Source organism: Sceloporus occidentalis, unplaced genomic scaffold (genome assembly GCF_023333645.1).
Source record: "Sceloporus occidentalis isolate IW3139 unplaced genomic scaffold, rSceOcc1.0.p SCAF_106, whole genome shotgun sequence".
Lineage (NCBI taxonomy): Eukaryota > Metazoa > Chordata > Lepidosauria > Squamata > Phrynosomatidae > Sceloporus > Sceloporus occidentalis.
This window is the reverse complement of record NW_028317086.1, coordinates 2,583,282-2,605,260: the sequence shown is the minus strand read 5'-3', so window position 1 is coordinate 2,605,260 and position 21,979 is coordinate 2,583,282.

Below are 21,979 nucleotides of genomic sequence, written 5' to 3'. Positions count from 1 at the left end.
TGTCTTGTATGAGCCCACTTCCACACAGGGCACCTGCTGCCATTTTTCTGCACCATGGTTGCTGTGTTTTCGTGTTTAGTTGAGTGACGTGGCCTTGTTTTCTCATAGGAGGTATGGCTTTTTGGCCGCAAGACCACTTCTAACCAGACTGGACAGTAGAAGGATGTATCAGGGTCCTACTGTTTTCTGGCAACGCTGAGCTGATGGCACTGCTGGACATCTTCTGATTGTGAAGAGTTATATCTTTCCTGTGTTGCATTATGTTTGCTTGGCCAACCACTGTATCAACCGTACTTATCATTGACCATTTCTTTGTGCTTTTTTACATTAAGATGTCTTCCGCAACCTCACCTTGTCTGATTTTGAAAGCATTCTGACATTACTAAATTTTTTAAAGTATATGATTTACTATACAAATATGCACAATTCCATTTGTGTTTGTTTTATATTCATCATTCATTGATTATTATATTTTTGATAATAAAGCGTCCTACAGTTCTCAAAAATAAATAATACTATGGTCTATGAATTGCAACATGAACAAGAACAAAAAAAAGTTTATTTTAATCATCTATAACTGTGTTTTATTAACTGCCATGTAGTAGACCTCAAAATCCAACAGTGAACTCTGCAGAAGTTCAGTCCACTTCAATATTAGTTCCAGCAATGATGGATTGGTGAAATTAACTCGGGGTTTGAAAATAGATGTGTGTGGTTTCATCGGATGGGAGCTTTTGTTGGAACTGAAAATTTTTATGTTTGATACATGAGAATATGTTGGGGACTTGACATTCTGCAAATGCTTCCCACCCCCTATTATCAATGGGACTATTTGTTTAAAAGAACCTAGTATTGGAAAATGCTTTAACCGAGAGGACATGAGATTTGACTCTTGGGCTATAAGTTCCAGGCTCACATTTAAAATTAATAAAGCAATGGGAAGTATATTTTCTGTGTAATGTTAGAAAGATATATATTTTATATGAAATCATAGTTCATAGGTTACAGGTAGTCACGGTCAAGCCTCAGCTTATGTTACTTGTCCATGACTTCTAGAAGTTATAAATTCTAGAAGAAAGGGCATTCATTCTGACTATATTTCATGTTACTAATATAGAATGTACAAGCAGAATTGCACAAACGTTGTCTGTTGTCACAACGTTACAAAATGCAAATTGCAGGTTGCCAAAGATTGCTATAAGGTTTAATTTGGAATTTCACGTACATCCATAGGGATATAAGCAACAGTACCAACTTTTTTCTGTGTTCCCTTTTGGACAGGTTGAGATTCAGTAATCTACAAGTTGTTTGTGAAGGCATGCAAGGACATGTGGCTGAAAAAGTTTTTCGACTTGCAAGTTAAATGTCCTCACCTGAAACTCACAAAATACAGGATCTTGTGACCTTGCAAATTAAAATATACAAGGAAAAAGTCATACAGTGTATAGAAAAAATAAATAGAAGAAACCAGGGTCCCTAGGACCTCCCATTAACCAAAGGCGTTCAGTTAGTCACCTGCTGCTCTACGTGACTCCATGGGCATTGTGTGACCCCACTAAGCCCCACTTCCGTAAGGGGGCCAGCCATATCAGGTGAATACAGGTTGCTTATTTTAGAAAAAATTTATACCCTCTGACAATTCATGTTTTTTATGAAAATCATTTTTAGAATAGATTTGGTCACTACTATAAAATCTTTGCTTTGGAATATTAATGTGCTAACTGAGGAAACCCTGAGAGCCATTTAGAAAGGTCTGTTTTATCATGTGTCATGTATGTTCAACTCCATGCACTAGACTCTAAATCTAACAGTGTACTAACCACCTGTAATGCGTGCCCGTGGCCAGATCAGGCTGTGCATGCATCTATACAATAAATGTTGATATACCGCACACATACATATAGTATACGGTATTCTAACAAAAGTTATATTTTATTACATTTGGAGGTAATATACATCCATACTATGTTGTATAGAACAATGCAATGCTTCTTGTCCACTTACATAAACTTCTCATAAATTTATAGTAGAAACATTGAATTTGTTCAGTCAGAAGAATATGTTTATCCAAAATACTTTAGAAGCAGCTGTTGTAATCTGGAGAATATTGTAATCCCAAGGTGTCCATCCACAGCCGTAGGGCCTGATCTGGCTTCATTCCACATGATGTATGTCATTATATTTAATAGTCTGTGCTCACTTGCTGGGAAAAGACCTTCTGTGATTTTATACTAAAGTTTTATTCACATTTGAAAGTTGACCCCAAATATTTAACTTTTGTAAAGTGTCCATGTTTTTTTAAATGCTAGTTTTCCATTTCTTATTTCTTTTATGATAACATTTACTTTTACATTTTCTAATGTTGGAAACTATCAGTTAAATCCTGTGTTGTCCTAGCTTTTTTTTTAGAGGTTGGTTTTGTCAAAAAAAAAGTGCGGGTTGGTAAATCCTTCCATATTAAAACAATGTAATACATAATATTTACTAAAAAAGTATACAATAATTCAATTTTGAAAGACTTAAACTACAAATAGAATGAATTGAAAACTCCCTCTAATATTTTTTAAGTAATACATACTAAACCTCAAAAGTAAACCTGAAAGCCTCCTGGAGCTTGAAACACCACAGTGATGATGGAACAAGTACCACAATCTGTGTATTGCCTCACAGCCTTATTTGTGGGGCAATGTCGAAAATCAGGCCATCGGGCAATTACATAGTTTAACGGATTGGACGTCTGATGTCGCCCGAGATGAGTACCAGCATGTTTAGGCAAAAGTCCAATTGGAAGAGGCAATGTTGGAAAGCTGTGAAAAAAGTACACATGGTGGTGCACACGGGGAGAACCATTTAACATCTACCTACTAAGTGCAATACTATATATCCTACTGACTAAACAAGTATACCGCTGTACTGTGGGAATTCCCCTTTTAAGCGGTAAAACCCATTCAGGTTATCTAGTCTGTCCGTTCAAGTCCTACTCCAAGCAATTCTGCATGCGTTTTCCCTATTTGCCCATATCAAGTTCATCGGAACGACGCTCTATTTACATAATCTGTAGAAAGGTATTCCCTGTTTTTGCCCTTTCATTAGAAACAGCATGAACCCTTTCTGTCAAGCCACTATTTAATTAGCAGCTGTCAGGAACATGTTAAATAAAAAGCACATTTGCAATCAAACCGTAAACCTTAAAATGTAGCAGCCTAATAAGCTCATAAATCACCGTGATAGCAGACTCGACTATTAGTTGGGGTGCCCCCTTAAACAAAAATAGCTGTTAGAGTGGATGAAGAGTGATTTCATAACCTCATTTGTCCTGAGTATTAAAATGTATATGTGTATATATATTTATTATTTTTATATATATATATATATATATATATATATATATATATACTGCATATATAAATTCATTTTATTCAATCACTGGATGAGAATGTAAAATTGGTTTTGTAGCTGATGAGGAATTTTAAGTCAAATGAAAAGTGTTCATTTGTCAGCAGAGGCTTACTGCCGGAGACATGATTATATAGCTAATCCAATCAGTGGGATTGGTACTGAACATTTATTTATATACACCTCACACCGTTATCTGCTGATATAATCAGAGCCAACAATTTACTGTGTTTCTTAGTAGCGTTCGATTGCACCACTTCTAAGTTATTCAACTTTTTCCTCAATCGGTTTGATTTCGAAAGCAAATGATATTTATGTTATATCATTAATTTGCTCTATGAAGAAGTGTTTACAAATTGAGAATGTAGTACACTTGTTAAGATAAAGTTGTTAAGATACAGTTTGCAAAGCTCTTAGCCGAGTCGTACAAAAGAACACGAGGCCATATTTATAAAGAATAATCCATGTGCAATTTGTTATATCTGGGCCGTTACAAGGAACATTTTGTTTGATTCTATAGTGACTGTTAACGACTCCATGGTCATGTTTCCTTATTTCTATACCTCCCAAAAGCCTTGATTTAAGAAGTACAGTCCTAATTTTGGGGCTTTGTCCTTTATTTACACATACTTAGGGCTATAAACCTAACATGATTCATATAATGTTTAATCAACTGTATTAATAGTAAACTGTCTATGACATGAACATTAACTAGAATGGCACTTGGTCTCTCTATAACCAGAAGGGACCAGTTGTCTCAATGATCTACACATCACACTAAATTATAATGAAATTCTGGGCATTAAAAATATGTAAATAAAAATAACATATTCACAAAATGGCTGTTAATAAACATGCCTTAGTATGTGACTTGTGACTTGTGACTATAGAAAGAACACAATGAACCTCAAAGTTTAAAGGCTGCCAATAATGTGCAACATTATGCAAGCAGGGCTCTACAGGGTGGGCTATATGGTCATGCCTGATAACTCTCCAAGTTTGACCTGAAATCTCTGGGTGAGTTTCTTGTTTTTAAGGGCAGAAGAGCAGTGTTTGGGGACATCCATTTCTCCTGTCCACCCAATAAAGGCTGTCTGTGCTGAGCCTGGTCTCTATGTATAGCTGGCAAGTTTGGTCATGGTTGGAAGTCTGTTTTGAGTAGCCCCTGAATGAGAAAGCGGGGATATTGAAAAATATGTCAGACAGGGAGAATATGGGGTGTGTGAGCATGGGGTGTGTTTAGTGTATTTTGGCAGTTATCTAGTCTTCATAGTTATGATAAGGTCATAGTTGCTAAAGGAGAGTCCCATAGAAAGTAGAAATGCAGTGCTGTATACAGTAAGATATACAGTCAGATAGATTAGTATTGAAGTATATTTCCCATTTTGTTCAAATAAACAGGTTTATCTGCAGACCTTGTGATATTTTGAGTGGCGCTCCCCACTCAAACACCACATTGAGCTAATTCTTTATGGCAATACTAATGATTATCATTTTTATTATTGTTGTATATAGCACCATCATATTCCACAGTGCTGTACAATAAGCAAACAGGACATAAGAAGTAATTTAGCATATAGCAAATTGACTTAAAGAAGCAACAAGTGAGGGGGTGAGTTTATCTCATTTATTCTGTGACATGTCTATGGAGCTGAATGAGAAAATGTGTATTCAGTATATTGTACCACTGCTTAACATTTGGAGATATATTTGAGATACATTTATATCCATTATGATAACATAATGGTTTTAAAAAAATCAACATAAGGTGCATCTTAAGGTCTGAGTCTTTATATCGTCCAAAATGGGCAGATTAGATGGGCCGGATGATTGTGATCTGCCGTTTCTATGTGATACGTTTTCAGACACCAACAACAATCCCTGAGGTTTCATTCTTTTTCTAGTCCTAAAAGCACCCAATATTGATAAATACTAAAGAAAGAGTGTGAAGTAATGTTCACGACACTTTATTTGAACCATATGTGTGGTCAAAGGTCATTTCTTGTTACTTATTTGTTTTGATTATTTTTTTTTTTGACATGTTGCTAATCAAGTTCCAAGCTTTGACCCGGAATCTTGGCAAACCCATGCTTCAGTATATTATTTTTTTTCTCATTAAGTTTCTGCTTAAATAAATAACAAAAATACTTACAAAATAACCTAAATAAAGAAATATGCATGCAAATGTCTACAAATAACAAAAGCTAGTAATGTCTTAAATGTCTGAGTTCATCTTGACACCATCTGGCAGTTTGTAGTAAGGTCTGTAAAAACTAAATTAAAAAAAAATCAGGTCTGTAATGGATACTTGATTTTACCTGCAATATTTCTTAGAAGTGACTTACCATTAGGTGAAAAAAAAAGAAAGGCACCCAACTTTAAAGTGCTAAGAGTCACATATCTCATAGTTGTTGCTGAATAACACAATAATATGGTAACATATTCCAGATATAATATGGATTATGGGGAAGTAGAATCACCAAACTATTAAACCTTTACTTAATTGCAAATGTGGGGCGCACCTGCAAAATCTGTGAAATATCCTGCGACACTTAAGGATATCAACACGATTACACTCTACACTTGGACTGTAACCTAGATTCTTTTTTTAGAGAGAAGCTTTTTGCTGTACACATAATGTCGTTATATTTCTGTATCTGACTGTGTTATATTTTCATTGTGAATGGAGACTGAATATAAAATAAAATGGAATGGTTAGAAATATGTTTAAAAAAATGCAGTAATAGTAGTTGCAGATCACATCATGCATGAAAATGGTTCAAAACACTATTTCTGTGCTGTTTTCAGAGTGCAATTGTGTATTAACCTCTTTAGTAGTAACATAGTAACATAGTTCATAAGGTTGAAAAAAGACCAAAGTCCATCAAGTTCAACCTATATACATATTGTGTCCCTACTGTGTTGATCCAGAGGAAGGCAAAAAACCCTTATGAAGCAGATGCCAATTGCCCCATACCAGGGGGAAAATTCCTTCCCGACTCCAAATATGGCAATCAGAATAAATCCCTGAATCAACGTTCTGTCCCTATTAATCTAATATCCATAACTTGTAATATTATTGCTTTCAAGAAACACGTCCAGGCTCCTTTTGAACTCTTTTATTGAGTTTACCGTTACCACTTCCTCTGGCACTGTTTAGCACTTTTTTAAAGGGGGCTTTGTTATATTATTTCATCATATCTTTTTGATGTACATATTTGGTACAATCTGTTTTTTTATTTTAAATCACATATATTTCTGTTGAGATATCAATGCATTTTTACACGATACTTCCTCAGTGAAGATTGACAGAATTCTGTCTTGAAGCCCTGTCAAGTGAATATTCATAATTAGTGAAAGCCTTCTTTTACACTCCAGCACCTGTATATATCCTTGTTTGGATGCAATCAATAAAATCATTTGCAGTCATTTCTATTAAAGGGACACTCCAGCTATCTTTAACACATAGGATAGCTGACTGGTCCCTGTCATGTCCGTGAAAAAGGAAAGGGGATGTGTTCTGCAGAATGCCACCATATGCATTTTCACCTTTCCCCATGCCTTCGTTAGTTGATGAGCAAAAGATGTGTTTGGCTAAACTAATCTCCTGACACACAGTCAGCTCCAATGCTGGCTTGGTGATCGTTCTAGGGGAAGAGTTTCAATGGAGAAACTTTCCTGCTACTTATTGACTGCTTCAAAGAACCAAACAGTAGCGAAAATCTTCAGACCTTTTTTTCCAGACTTTTTAAAGAATGCATATTAAAATATACACAGATTACTTTAGTATGCATTCCAGCTTTGGTGAGGTTACCTAGGACATTAAACTGACCTTTAAGCTGTCTATGTTTTGAGGTCTGGTGTTCAAGGCTGGCATCGTCTGGCCTCGTCTGGCCTCGTCTGGCCTCGTCGAGGACAAGTAAAGCTAAACGGCCTAAGCTAAGTTTTATGATGACGATTATTATTTGTTAGCTTCAAGCTAAGATTTGCTCATATCTCCAGACCTCAAATTGTTATTGTTGATCAATATATATTTATATGCTGGTGTACATTTTATGAGTTTGCTTGTCTCTTTTATAGATGATATTAATTCAGCATGCTAACCCAAATGATGAGTACTCTAATACAATGAACTCTTTCAAGAATGTCAAGCTAATGTTTCATGAGTTCAGATCTGTCTGCACAAATCATAAAGTGTCCTAGTAATGCATTTCATATTGAGCTTATGCTATAGGTTTTTATTTTGATTCTACTGATATCAATAATTTGCACACATGCTGAGTTTATAAGGTAAGCACTCTTAAGACTTGAGTGCAGTTGCTACATGGTATTGATTTTGTTTCCTTTTAAAATCATACAAGCTGCGGAATGTTTCCAGACTGAATGTTTTTGACCCTGCTTGAGGCTGTCCATAAATCCTACTCTTTCAGGGGCCTGTGAGATAAATGTTGAAAGAACTACAATGAAACACATATTGAAATTCATATTAATAACAAAATTAATTTAATTTTTTTCCCCACTGTTTAAGAAATTCTCTTAATGAGATTTTGATTTTTAATGTTGGGTTAGGGACTTTATATATCGCTAGAGAGCAGCGACAAGTGGTCCTTTGAAATCCTATGTTTTATGTTTCCACATATTTAAGGGTTTGTTCATCTGCTATTTAAATATGTGTTATTCATTATATTTTATGGCATTGGTGTACTCCCTTGAGCTGTTTCATTTTGGCTTCCCCATTTCACCCATTTTAATAATGTGTAACTTATCTAAATATATATATCTAAATATATTTTTACACCTATTTTATTCTAGTTTTATGTGCTCTTGGGTGTTTATGTAGACTTGCCTTCTACAAATGTGAGAATGACAAGATTTTCTTTTGGTAAACATTTCATTTGAGGTCACCCATATTAATTAAATAGATATTTTGGTCGTGCTGTAACCAATAATTTACTGTACACCGCTACAGAACACATCCACACACAGAGCCGCCAATGCACAAAGTTCCTTATTTATAGGTGTTCACAGATGCTTGTGCAGCCTACACTATATTCGTATCTTATATTCCAGAAACATAAACTAAATATTTAGATCACAACAAACTTGTATCCATGCATTTGCTGGGGCCATTTTGTCATTGTTGATGACAGGTGCACTTTAGGTTAATAATTATGTTTGTGCTGTTATATGCAGAGATGCATTTACATCTGAAGCGACCCTAAGAAGGAGACCTTCAGTAACCCTCATTCCCTGTGCTTGTAATACATCTCAATAAAGAAATCTATCGTTGACCTGAACAAATGTCATTGTATAAACGTTGTGCTCCACAGACTACTGAATTGCAGATTTCTATGATGTGATTCTATGGAAACAGAAGAACAGTTACACTGTAACTTAATAGCAAAGGAAATTAAAGTTTTTATGGTCTGACACAAAAATACAAAAAATAGCCATAATTCACTGGAATAAAATGTTGTTAAATTGCTCCCCCCCAAAAAAAATAATATATCAAAACTATCTATAGTATTTAGCTTTAAGGGCATATTTTACATCATGGAAGCTGATGTGTACGTGACGTCACATGACCCTGCGGTGAAACAGAGGCTGCTCGCGCACAGTGGCAAATCAGAGGGAAAGCTGCAGGAGCGGTGAGAGGTAAGCAGGGGCGGGAGGTGGGATATATATATATATATATATGTGTATCTATGTATATATATATATGAAATCCAAGATATACAATTGCACACCAACCTTAATTGCTCTGCCCGGTGCCTGGTAACTGTAGCAGTGATGCATATAAATTCCAAAGATAGTTGCCGGCACTCGTGGGACTTGGTTTCAAATAATTTCAAGAAACTCTGTGTTACGAGTCAACGTTTCAGTCTTTTTATTTTTATTTTATTTATTTATTTATTTATTTTTATTTATTTTTTATTTTTAGACTTTCATCGGGACATGTCCTGATGAAAGTCTAAAAATAAAAAGACTAAAACGTTCACTTGTAACACAATTATTTGAAACCAAGTCCCACGAGTGCCGGCAACTATCTTTGGAATGTATATGTATATATATGTATATGCATGCATGTGTGCTTGTGTGAGCATGCATTGTGTGTGTGTGATCATGGATGCATACTTTTGTGTGTGAGCATGGATGTGTACTTGTGTGTGTATGAGCATGGATGTGCACGTCTGTGTGTGTGTGAGCATGGATGAGTACTTGTGTGTGAGCATGGATGTGTACTTGTGTGGGAGCATGGATGTGCACGTCTGTGTGTGTGATAGCATGGATGTGTATTTGCGTCTAATGCAGACCTTGCAACATCTTTCTGGATCTACACAGGAACCTATGTCTGTTGACGTGTTGGCTCCCACGCCAGTTCCATTCCATCTGTGGCTCTAAAAGCTTAAGGAACTACTTACGATAAAAAGTGTTTGAGCCAAAACCTACAGACCCCATTTTCACTATATACCACAATTAGTTCCATTTTCTTATGCCTGTTCCACAAACCAACCATAAACTGGCTCAGCTCTGAATTGGCTTGTGCATTTTCTATAACAAAACATAAAAGATTAAGAAAAAATAGAGAGCACTTGAAAGGCTGCATAAAATATTCAGTGTATGTATTTGGAATTTCTGTATCCAAGTAGAAAATGTCTCTTTTTTAGTTTTTCATTTTTGTTCATCTTCAAGAAGAGCTAGGTTCTCATTATATATGTAAGTTATTTGGTGAGATTCACATTTTGTTGCTTGAATCACTGCTCAGAACCTGCCACAATGTGATGAAAGAGCTGATCTGATTGAGAACTAATAAAAATCAGCAATAAGATCTGAAAACAAAACCCTTATCATCTTTCTTTCATTTAGACCTGATTACTAAGGGATTATAATGCAATCACAGTTATGTGTGAGATGTAGCTATGGGAACCACTTTTAACTGTTTATCTAGCCAACAATCTTAATTTAAAGTTTGAACACTCTGATTCATTTATATGTAAGACACCAAGGAGACAAATGCAGAAGAAACAGATGCTCGCTTGTTCCTTGCATTTAACTTTATACGCTACCAGCCAATTTGTCTTTCAGGTAGAAAATTAATTTCTGTTGACAATGTGAACAAGCTATAAACTATGAAATCCTGTCCTGGGAAACTTGCTAATACGATATAATGGTCTGAAGACACGTGGTTTAACAAAAAAGTCCTACTGTTACACTATCTGGATGGTCATCCTGATAGTTCGTTGTGCACCGCAGGTAAGTTTTCCCTGATCTTAGAAGAACAACAAAAACTGAGCATATTGAGTTTTATACACAAGATACATTTGAAGCAGTCTGAATCATAACTGTAAGGAGGTAGGAAAGATTTTAAAGCTTACATTTTACAATTAATTACACAAATATTCTATGTAATGGTGTTTACCAATTAAAATATGCAAAATATAAGTATATACCATGGAGCCGCTATTACAACATTAAGTTATTTTTCCTTCTTATTAAGTAGATACTTTTTCTTTAGCGGTCCAGACAGCCTTTGTAAGGATGTGCTGATGAAAATGGGGGATTTCACAACAAGAAACTAATTATACTTGTAAGGTAAAATAGTTCCTCTAATTTTTAAATCAAATATATTCAAAATGATTATGCCCACTGAAAACACAACACACAATGACTTTTTGATTAAAAAAAGGTCACAACCAATTTAGTTATTAGAGTCATTGTCATGGTTGTTACCAACACTTATCTTACCACCGCATTAACCCCCTGAACACCTGGCAAGCCCCTTAGACTGTGACACACTCCACACACACACACACACGAGTTCCCAGAATTAGAGTTAAAAAAAAAGGGAGGAAGGCCCACGCAACCCAGGTATGCTTGTTAAAATTGGCTCCCAAGCCCAGGAAAAAAACACCTTAAATAACCTTCCCCCAACTCCTCCCCCTAAATCCTCAAATTCCCGCCTACCCCTACTCTGCACACCAGTCAAAGCCCACTATAGCCCATTCTGGACCCCCCCTGTGAGCTTCATGATAAGCAACAGGACATTGAATCCCAGGCACAATAGGCTATAACACCCCTTCATCTTCCAGCAGAGGCCCTATAATGCATATCTACAGTACTATGCAAATGCTTTAGGCAGGTGGGAAAATGCTCTCAAGTAAGAATGCTTTCCAATATAGACATGTTAATAGTTTATTTTTATTATAATTATAATTATTTATTATTTATTATTGAACAAAATACAAATTGAATGAACAGAAGAAAAATCTAAATAAGATCAATATTCACTTTCAAAGAAGCATCAATTCCTCTATGTACATTAGCACACAGCTTTTTTTTTAGGGGACTTGGCAGGTAGGTTGTTCCAAACTTCTAGGAGAACTAACCACAGTTCTGTGAATTTAGGCAGCCTCAGTCGCTTCTCTCTCTTCATGTAATCCCAGACAGACTCGATAATGTTGGGCTCTGTGGGGTCCTACTGAAGATAGTTCTTTTCCTGTATGTTTACATTTAAAAATATATTTGGGGTCAATCAGATGCCTCCCTGGTGGTATTGCATAATGGTTAAGTATACTTCCCAGCATTGAGGAGACCATTAATACTGACCAAATTCACAACTGCATTTGCAGAAATGCAGCCCTGAACTTGCAAGAAACATCCACCATGTTTCATTGTTGCTTGTAAACACTCATTCCACTGTCCATCCCCTTGACGAACAAACTGTCTTTTGCTACAGCCAGATATGTCAAATGTTGACTCATCGGCCCAGAGGTCCTGTTTCCATTGTTTTGCACCTCAGTTCCTGTGTTTTTGTGAATAGTTGAGTTGCTTGGCTTTGTTTCCACATTGGAGGTAAAACTTTTAGCTGTAAGTATTCCATGAAAACCAAGTCTGGCCAGACTTTTCCAGACATTAGATGTCTGTAACTGAGTCCCACTGTTTTCTGTCAATGCTGAGTTGATGACACTACTGATTGTGAAGGAAAGTAGGCAGGATGTGTCATTCCTTGGCCAAACACTGCATCTACAGTCCTCAACATTGCCCATTTATTTGTGCTTCTTCAAAATAGCTTGGACAGAACATCTGGAAGCTCCTGTCTGCCTTAAAAATTCTGCCCGGGGCCTTACTAATACAGTATATCTACCTAGTGTCTTGTTGCTGTGCTCAGTGTTGCCATGGTCTATGACTTTTGACATAAAACTGTCTTCAGCAATCTTACTTTGTTAGTGAGTTTGGCTGTTACTCACCAAACATTCCTTCTGCACAGCTGCTTCTGTTTCAACCTACATATTAAATTGATGACCATTAGCACATGCTTGGTGTAATTAATCATACATCCAACTATATTCCTACAAAATCCCTGACTTTCTGCAAGTGTGCCGAGAAGAATTGACCATTTTAAAGCCAAATAGTGGCCGCACTAAATATTGATTTGATTTAGATGTCTCTTCTATTCTCTCACTTTGTATTGTGTTAAATGATGAAAACACGCTATTACATGTCTATTTTTAAAAGTATTCTTACTTTACTTTACTTTTTTCACACCTGCCTACACTTGTGTACTGTACCACAGTACCGTAAACCTATGAGATTACATTTTCCAATCTCACTGGACATAAAAAGCAAAATAATTTGGTTGTATAACACTAAATATGGAACAGCTGATGAGAAAAAATATATTCTAAGGAACTTTTGTCTGTGATAAATATAACAAAATATACAAAATTGCTTTCGTTTTTCCTTGATAAATATGGTCCCATATTTGCTTATTACTTCACCCGGCATGTGAGCCTTTCATGTAACTAAATGTCCTATCAGAACCCAACTAGTTTGTTATTTACTGTGCTTTGCTGTGTTAAGTAAAAGACCAGCTATATCATCCTGAAGCCTTCTTCTGATTCATCGTGTAAAAGACTGATAACAATCAAAGTGGAGTTGCAAGCTCTTAAAAATCCAAGCATATGGGATATTTAGTACAGCTGCCATCAAAGCTTGTCTGTTGATGGTGCGGTTCACGGTTTGGCAGCTGGTTCTTGTGCATATGGTCCTTTAGGAGACACGTGGGCAACAAGATTACCGCAAAACATAACAAAAAATTATGATTGCATTAAATCTTTAGAAATGTAACTTGCAATTTATGCAGTAAGAAAACTGTAACAATTGACAGTGATTAGGATTGAACCCACAATGAATAGGAGACTAAATGGTATTTAGTGCTACAATCCCAAAGGAGGCATTGCTGATATTAAGCAAAGCCAAGTATTATTAACATAGAAATTTGGGTTTGAAGCTGCATAGCAGACCAATATTTCCATTAAACAATGCAAATGCAACTTTTCCATTTGACTTTCCACTGTGTACTACTTTAATAAGATTCATTTTGGGAAATGTTTATGAAACCAACCATTTTCATATATTGCCTGAAACAATACTTCTAAAGATGATTGGCTTGGAAAGAATAGCTCTTTTAGGAAATGAAAGGCTGAGAATAAAATACTGTAAATAATTTTGATCACAAATTGATATTCATATATACAAACTGTGATTAATCATCCTGCCATACTCTAGCACACAACAAACGTCTGTTGGTAAGAGTTCGTAGAATGACCAATTATTTTGTAGTGAAAAAACATACTGTAGGAAAATCTGGCTGTTATATGTATATTATGGTAATTTCATTATATCTATTGTCTATAGATTAGAAAACAGTGTGGGGTTTCCAGAACTCAGAAAGGGGTAAGCAGCCCAATTCATGATAATATTAGCCATGTCTAAGTCTAAATCCACTATGAAATCCAGCGCTGAAAACCCTCCATCACTACACAGATTTTTTTTTCCCAGCAACCGCGCAGTTCCGTTGTATAGATGTCTTATGGCGGGATGGCAAATCAAAATTATTATTTTTTTTAATTTTTATTGTATGACAAACAAATCCAAAATGTCCAGTTATCATAATGCAATACAGTAATCAGGACAGTACATATAGAGAGGTATGCATAAGGGTAGAAAAACATTGTAAGTGAAGACTTGTAAATCAATGCAACCTGTACCGTGGAATCATCAAAACAATAAAAGCATTCGTATAGCAAGTCTCATTACTGCCGAGACGATGAACAAAGCCAAGTTTGGACCCCCGTGGCATAGATGAAGCTGCCATAAGGTAAAAAGAAACAGGTAACACAAATCAACAAAGTACACAGTGATTAACATGTAGGAAAGCCTTACAGTGTCCATCCCCCTCCAACAAGAAAAGCGCCAGTCCAGAACCCTCAACTCCCCACATTCTCAGTGCCCTCCCTAAGCCACCATATGCCCCACACCCTAACGTGGGAATCAAAGTGGTTTAAGACTTCATGCATACTCATATTGCTCATTTTCCTCAATGAGAGAGATTAGCTCTCCTTCAGTCGGGACCCTAGTCGATCTCAACAATCTAGCTATCAACGTTATTTGCCGCTATAAGCACATGCATCACAAATTTTCTGGTCACTTTCCTGAAATATTTAAGGAGCATATCTCGTAAAGCCACTTTCGGGTGAGGTAGCACCCTTTTGGAGTGAAAGCTATTGATGATGTTGAAGACCACGGACCAGATGGACTGATTTTGACACACTCCCACCAGATATGATACATATCCTGTTCACCTCCCAGTGTGACATACAGCGAGACACACCCTGCAGGTTATGAACTGCTATTCTAATCCTCCAGATCTATCGATGCCCTTTCTCCCACCTTTCCATGTATATATATTCTCCTTGTTATATCATAAAAACACTTTAGAGATAAATAAAAAAACTAAAAGCCTTCCGTTTGAAACATCTCTCAAAAGCCTATATCTTAATTGAACCTAAGATGAGTGTTAGATAATAATAGGTTATTATTTATACTCTTCAATTTAGTGCTCAAATTGACCTTCCACTTGTAGGAAAGAGGTTTGTCTATACAGAAGACAACAGACAAAATGTTTAAAAGGAAGACTCTTTAGGCTCTTTAAGACTCCTAAATAATAGTGTAGAATATTTTAATTATTGAATTGCAATCATCAGTAATTTAGTAAAATGAGAATTTTGTTGGATGGATGACACTCGATGACAACATATAATTAGCTAGACATAATTGTTATTTTCTATATCACAAAACTATACCACAGCTTGCAATAATAGAAGACGACATAAAACAATATTCTGCTTTATGAATGTGACCTCAATTTCTGTAGCCTTAGACATTTTATATTTTAACCCCAACTTGTAGGTTCCTATGTCAGATATGATTATTATAATTTGGTTACCTATAAAGGAAACAGATTGAAAATGAGAGTAGAGTAGTCCAGATGGTTCTTCTCTTCCATACTAAGTACCTGAAAGTAAAGTTTTGTAGTGTACCCCTAGAGATTTGTTCCCACAGGCATGCCTAGGGCTCTGTCACTCAACATTACACCTCCTTATAAATCGTGTTGTTTGGAAGGAATGGCATATGGTAGATGTTCTTTTCCAGTAAGCAGGACATATGCTTTGCACCTGGGGATTACATAGGTAAAAAATACATGACATTCAACAGACTTGAGTACAGAATTCTTCATTGAGGCCTTCAAAGAAATGTTTATTTGTGTCCATAATGTCAAAGAGACACACAAACTAACCCATACCTAGTTCATAGCTAGACTACCACAACAGGTAGTAGGCTAACATTCCCATAACCCTTAGCCACCTTCTGGGAATACCTGGAGGACTATAATGTGTCCATCCAAGGTTTTATCATTAAACTTTTTTTTGTTTGTAATTATCAATAATAATGCATTTAGTTGTTTGATGATGACCCAAAGCACACATCCAAATCCACAAAAGCATGGCTTCACCAGAAGAAGATTAACATTTAAGAATGGCCCAGCCAGAGCCCAGAACTGAATCCAATTGAACATCTGTGGGGTGATCTGAAGAGGGCTGTGCACAGGAGATGTCCTCGCAATCTGACAGATTTGGAGCACTTTTGCAAAGAAGAGTGGGCAAATATTGCCATGGCAAGGTATGCCTGCTAATAGACTCCTACCCAAAATGACTGATTGTTGTAATAAAATCAAAAGGTGCTTCAACAAAGTTTTAGTTTAAGGGTGTGCACACTTATGCAACCAGGTTATTGTGAGCTGTTTTTATTTTTTTCCCCTCAAAGATTTTAGCTTGTTCTGCAATTGAATTATTCACGTTATAGGTCACATTAAAGGTGGAAAAAGTTCTGATATGATTTTCCTTTGTCTCATTCTTTAAAATCCCAAGAACCTGGCATTTTAACAGGGGTGTGTAGACTTTCAAAGCCATTCACATATATATATATATAAAGTTAAATTTACTGCTGTGTTTTGACCTTATTAGTGTTTCCATTGTAGAGGAAAACACTTTACAGAGCATGATTGCAATATGAGGCATTTAGAAAGGGATGTGAGATAAGAGAAACAAAGTGTACCTAAGTTCATTTATAAAGTTATGATGCTCTCATTATGAGATGTGCATTGTGAGTTTAGTTTTAATGTAATGGAGTCTAGCCCCATAAAAATTCCAATGGTAATTGGAATTGAATTCCAATGGTAAATGGAATTGAATGGTATAATAGGGATACATTTTAGTACCTCATATTTGGGAGGCATAATCCTCCCCTATGAGTAGACACTCAGTAGTTACACTCTAAATTTAGCCACATCTCTTTCTAACATCTAACAAATAGTTGTGCAGCACTTTCAAGGGCATAGTTCTAAAGATGTAAAGTATCCTGGGAGCCATAGTGATGCACCTCTATGCCCCTAACATCAGGATGATGATGGATGGCTATAACCAAACGCTCCAGGACCAATTTGTACAAAAGGGGGACGGGAGGGCATCCCTGCTTTGTCCCATTGGAAATAGTAATTGGTGAGAAGAGGAAACCAGCATTAGACACTAAGACCAGGGCCAGACTGGGAATGAAAAGCAGCCCCGGAAACATTTGGATACCAGCCCCATATATTTTAACTCGTGTTCAACCTTTTGTACCCAGACGCACCCCTCATACATACCTGAGTTACACTGTTTGCCATCCGAATAACTATAAATCATTATTTTTTTTATCAAAATCCCAGTAAACAAAAGTCCAAATAAATTACGGAGATTAAACATAATGGAATCTAAACATTTGCTACTGCAAAAACTTTTAGATGAAAATGTTGTGCCAGTGTATGTAAAATGTTCTCCTTTGAGGAGGAAGCACTGTGAAACCAAAGGGGAATAGTCAGCAGTACAGCATAATGAAACCAGACCTTACAATTAAAGTGGGTTTTAGAGACTCTGCAGAACCACCATCCAAGTTTCTGTGACTATAATTTGTGATAAGATATACTTATTGAAATAGAGTAAATAACACAATACCTTTACTTTTCCCCTCACTGATTTCTGGGCCTAGAAAGTTTTGTCTTCTGAAGTGGTCTACAAACTCAGGAGGGCGTTTTATCTCTGGATAAGTTAAAATTAAATAGTTCCTACAATAAGGATGACCAAACACACACACACACACCAGGACAGGCTCTGCCACACCGACACCCAAACACACACCAGGACAGGCTCTGCCACACCGACACCCAAACACACACCAGGACAGGCTCTGTTACATCTACACCCAAACACACACACCCCAGGACAGGCTGTTCCACACTGACACCCACATCAGGATAGGCTAAGCCACAACTAAGTATAAAAAATGTATTTCCCACACTGCTTTGTCTTTAACACTGTGTTTGTGCCCCCTTTTGTATTGATGCCCCAGCCAGGCCACCCCTTTAGTATTGATTAATATGTTCCCCCTGACAACCTGTGCCCCCACACCCTTGTGTATTGATTTATGTGATGCCCCTAGCCAACGCCCCTCCATTGTGTATCGATGCCCCCATCCTTTCGGTATTGGTAAATGTGATGCCCACCCACACCCTTGTGTATTGCACCCAGCTAGCCCCCTCTTTAGTATTGATGCCCCTACTGCTATGTGTATTGCCACCCACCCCCCGTTTGTATTGATTTATGTGATGCCCCAACCACCCATTTGTGTACGTATGCTCCCAGCCACCTTCCCTTTTGTATTCAATTCTTACTCAGGCAGCCCCCCTTTGAAGTCCCCTTCCATCTATCACCCCAACTTTTTTTGGAAATACTTACTTTTTTGCTGACTAGCTTCCCCTGCAGAATGCTGCTCACACTGCTCTCCTCCGACGTGACTATTGCTCCTCTAGCTCCCCATATCCCTCCAGAATCACATTCAAACTTCTGACCCTGACCTGCGGAGCCCTTAACAACTCTTTACCCCCTACATCTCTACCCTCTTATCCAAATACACTAACCGCCAACTTAATTCCTCTCATGACTTGGGGCTCTCTTCTACCGTCATTACCACTTCCCACTCCCGTATTCAGAATTTCACACAAGGTTTACCCCTTCTATTGAATTCTCTACCCTGTTCCTTTAGATTTCCTATCTCATACCCAAATTTTAAAAGATCTCTGAAAACAGATCTTTTTTGAGAAGCGTACATCCTTTCCTCCTAATAGCCACCATCCTAATCAAGCCATCTGAACAACCTCTACAGATCATCCTGCCTCGATCAACTCATCCCCATCCCAGTAGTCCTCTCCTACTGTTTCAGTTCCCCCTCAGCCACCGATTAGATTGTAAGCTCACAAGAACAGAGCCCTCTTTTCCTTTTGTGCAAGTTTGTTATTGCGTGTGATTTTAAATTATTTTTACTTTTGTAACAACACTACAGAATCTGCTGGCACTATATAAATAAATGCAATGTAATGTTTTCTAGCAATTGACTGTGTTTTTATTGGTCTATGCTGTAGCAATTATCCCACTTTGTGGTGGATCACAATAAATGGATAATCACATTTTCATTTTTTCATTGTTTCTTAAGAATTCACATGTAAACTGAATGGTAAGTCCTAGCTGTCTGAATACATGCACCTGTGATCACTTACTAAGTCCTATGTGACAATATGAGACACTGTTTGGATTCCCTTAATAGACTTGCAATTACCCGTGAGCATTCATTAAGCCAATGCATGTAGTGGTTTCTGCGATATTAGCCAGGAAGTAAGATGAAAATGCATTCTTTTAATTTTCATGACTATGGTTTTAGTGGGAAATAATCAGACAGCCTCATAAAATTATATTATATAGTTACAGGATGAAGATAAAAAAATGAAATAATTACACTGGAATCACATTGCATGTTCTTCAAAATCTAGATCTCTATTAGTGAAAATGTAATTGTACAAAGTAATTCACGTACATAGATCTTTGTAATTATTGTAAGTATTGTATTACAACGGGTTTTAGCTTAGGATGAGCTCTCCTTTTTTTATAAAATGGGTCATTTCAGCAATTCACTTAGAAACCAGTGGAATATTTCCATTTACCCCAATATTAGAAAAAGATAAAGAGGGATATTATGGTTGGCGGTGTGTGGCCAGGTGGCAGGGCTAGTTACTTATGAAACTGAGTAGCATTAAAATTTATTTGTTTTATATTATTTATCATTTATTTAACTTATTACCATATTGCTTTTTTCAATACAGTTTATTGAGACTTTAGAGTTGTAGATACTAGGCTTGTGGATGAAGCGATATTCATTGTTATTCACCCGCATTCACTTTTTCTTGCTCTTTCACATTCTCACAATCTCATTCACGCTCTTTTATACTCTCATTCACTCTCTCTCATACTCTCTGAATGTCTCCCTACTTTCTCAACCGACCGCTTCCGTGTCCCTGTCTCCTTGCCTCACAGCTCGGCTCCTTCTCTTGCATGTTCTTCTGCCTTCCTTATTCTATCTTTGTCTGCTGCTCAGTGGACATGGCCTCCTGGTGAACCTCCGTAAAAAGGGCGGAGACTTTGGGCACACCTTCTCCATGATTGGTGGAACGGGGGAGATGCTGTCTTGGCCCTGCCCACTTGTAGAAATGCACATAATAATGCATGATTCAGAGAGAAAGAGCGGTGTAGAAACACTTCCCCCCTTATTACAATATTTGTTTGCCTGCCACCAGTTTTAAGATGGCCAAAAACTAAAGTAGTGAAGACATGTCTTTAGTTGTCTTTTAGTTAAGAATTCAGTTAAGTGACCCAGCAGTAGTAGTGTGGCAGATTTTACAGTGTGTGAGCAGTGCTGAAAACAGGCTACATGAGGAAAGCTGGGGTGATATAGGGGGAAGGGTTTGGAAGGTCACTTGGCTTTACTTACCCACAGGCCTAAAGGTGCCAGCCCTTTGCTCAATGGTAACAGTATGTTTTAGAAGGAAAGACTGCAATATCTTAAATGATCGCAGATGCATATTGGTGTGTAACAAAAATGGGTAAAAAGTCTATTAAAACAATTTAAGTTTGCGAGCAGGGCTATCTCCACTATTCTAGTCTTGTCATTTTTATTATTATTATCTACCCCTTGAATATATGTATTGTATGAAGCGCTGTGTAAATTGTTGGCGCTATATAAATAAAAAAAAATAATAATAATAAATAGCTTTCCAGACAACCGCTAATTAACTTTATTGCAAGAGTGTGACATTGTGATCCATTGTGGTCCCTGGTTTTAGCAACTAGATTAAGCATTGTTGCCATTGTAGATATGTTAACAGGATGATATACACCTTAGGATATAATAAGGTGTAATTCACATTGCAGCTGACATTTTTCATACTTGACACCTGTACCCAAATTGTAATAGGCTTTTATAGGCAGACATGCAATAATTGTGACAATTATGGCAAGATGTAATAGGTTTAAATTCATAAAAATTGGTATTTTCCCAAACATATAATGTCATGAAGGGACATGCCACACAGATTGGTACATGATAAAAAAAATAATTAGGTGTCTTGCTTTTGGGCAGAATTCTATCCTTACTCTATAATAACTAAATGTTACCACGCTTACATAAAGTTACTATGAACATTGCAATGAATTCCTGTTATGTAATTTAGCTTTCAAATTTTAGAGACAGGTTCTCACTACATGCAAGCAGAGCACAACAGAACCATTATAATTATGCTTTCAAATTCCTTTGATAATTGGTTTATTTTTACAGCCATTATTCCTGTCTTGCTCTTCAATGTGTCAGTCATGTCCACTTGGGCTCTGTGATAGGGCTCAAGAGAACTCAAGGGGAACTTGTCATTCATTGTATGGACCTCTGTCTCTAAAAGCTGCCCATCCATTTCAGCTGGAAGCACCTAAATAAACAAGTGGAGTTGTTAAAATCAGTTTTAATCGATCCCTCACTGTAATTGAGTGTGACGGCTTGGTTTTTCAATTAAGGTGTGTCTGAGCTAATCAGCAGACAGTTCTCCAGTTCAGGGTCACATCTTTAGTGGTGTCAAGTGGTTTTCTTTTTACAACTTTTTTGGAAGATACCACAATTGTATATACATATATGGATGTGTATGTATACTTAGAAATATATGTTCACTGGATAAGGGCTGGAATACGAATTATGTGTTCTAGTAGCTACAAGGAATAAAATAATAAGAGCTGGGTATTTAAACTCTATGATGCCTGTGTACTAAGAGCCC